Below are 1,317 nucleotides of genomic sequence, written 5' to 3' on the forward strand. Positions count from 1 at the left end.
AAATTATGTGACATTATTATAAATTAATTAAAAAGAAATTTGAAATTGTTTTATAAAATATTCAATTTTTATTTAATACATATTTAAAACATATTTTTTAATTACAATTTTTTGAAATACACCGAAATATTATTAATATTTTTATTATTTTATATTAATCTTATATTTTATATTATTCAAAGATATATTTTTTTTTATTTTTCATTAAAAAATAAGGAATATTAAGAAAAAAAAATATAAAAAAATGCATCTGTCATCTATGTTACCTGTTGTTTTTTTGAATCGTCTAGTCAACGGAATTACTTGATTCGAAAGTAGTACAATAGTTTACATTTTATAAATCTCCAAATTCCTATCTATCTAATGAATATATTTTCACGTAAATTTTTTTAAATAATTGCGTATCAAAAAAATATTATTATTAATCAATAAATTAGGAAAATTCTTGTATTATTAAAATTTTAATTAAATTAAAAGAGAATTAAAAGAGAATATTTGCAATAATTTTTTTCAATACATAAATGAAAAAAATAATTTATAATAAGATCACGTCATCTTAAAAAATATTTGTGACTCACCACGTCAAAGGATTGTCGATTTCAAGGATGTCACGCTGTTACCAGCGCTAGTAGCACTGGTTCTTTTTCAAAGAAAGTAGAGAATAAAATATAGAAGACCTTAAAGCATCAATGTTTTCAATGCAACAGTTAGATGAATACTAACAAGAATTACCAATCATGGTCCCAAGAAAACAAGTAGGCAAGCACAAGTTTCCCTTCCTTCTGACTGCTAAACTTCAGCTATATATGTCTATTACGTTTTTACCGTTATAAAACAAGCTATTACTATAAATTCTGATTGTTTATTTGCATAAATTTTTATTATCTTATTGCGAAATATATATTTAACGAATTAAATTAATTTACAATATTCCATGTTACAATCTCATTTAATATTTATTAAAATTAATTAATCAGTCATAAATTAATAAAATAAACCGAAAAATAAATAAGTGTTAGTGTTTAGTATTTTTTCAATTATATTTCTATATATATTATTAAATAAAATAATATATAATAAATGAATATATAATATTTTCAGAAATTTATTAAAATTAATTTACTATACTTTAATGAGATACTATCTTTTAATGAGAGGAATTTTTAGTTTTATAAAAATTACAAAATTATATTATTTTATTCTTTTTCTTTTTATTAATTCTTTAATTTTATTTAATTTATTTGTAATGTTAATATTTTTTTATTTTTTAATGTAAAAAATTAATTTTATATAAATAATTAATAAGTTTTTATAAAC

At 18.4% G+C, this 1,317-nt stretch overlaps 1 protein-coding gene across 1 annotated transcript in view; it reads right to left on the reverse strand.

Moving 5' to 3' along the window:
* Nucleotides 1-841, reverse strand: part of LOC102677365 (CD109 antigen-like) — a 3,189-nt gene extending 2,348 nt beyond the window's left edge. Inside the window, exon 1 of the mRNA XM_006624368.2 lies at nt 579-841. The gene's annotated coding sequence lies outside the window, so the exon portion shown is untranslated. The remainder of the gene's footprint in view (nt 1-578) is intronic.
* Nucleotides 842-1,317: the final 476 nt, after the last annotated feature.

Source organism: Apis dorsata, unplaced genomic scaffold (assembly GCF_000469605.1).
Source record: "Apis dorsata unplaced genomic scaffold, Apis dorsata 1.3 scaffold_1055, whole genome shotgun sequence".
Classification (NCBI taxonomy): Eukaryota; Metazoa; Arthropoda; class Insecta; order Hymenoptera; family Apidae; genus Apis; species Apis dorsata.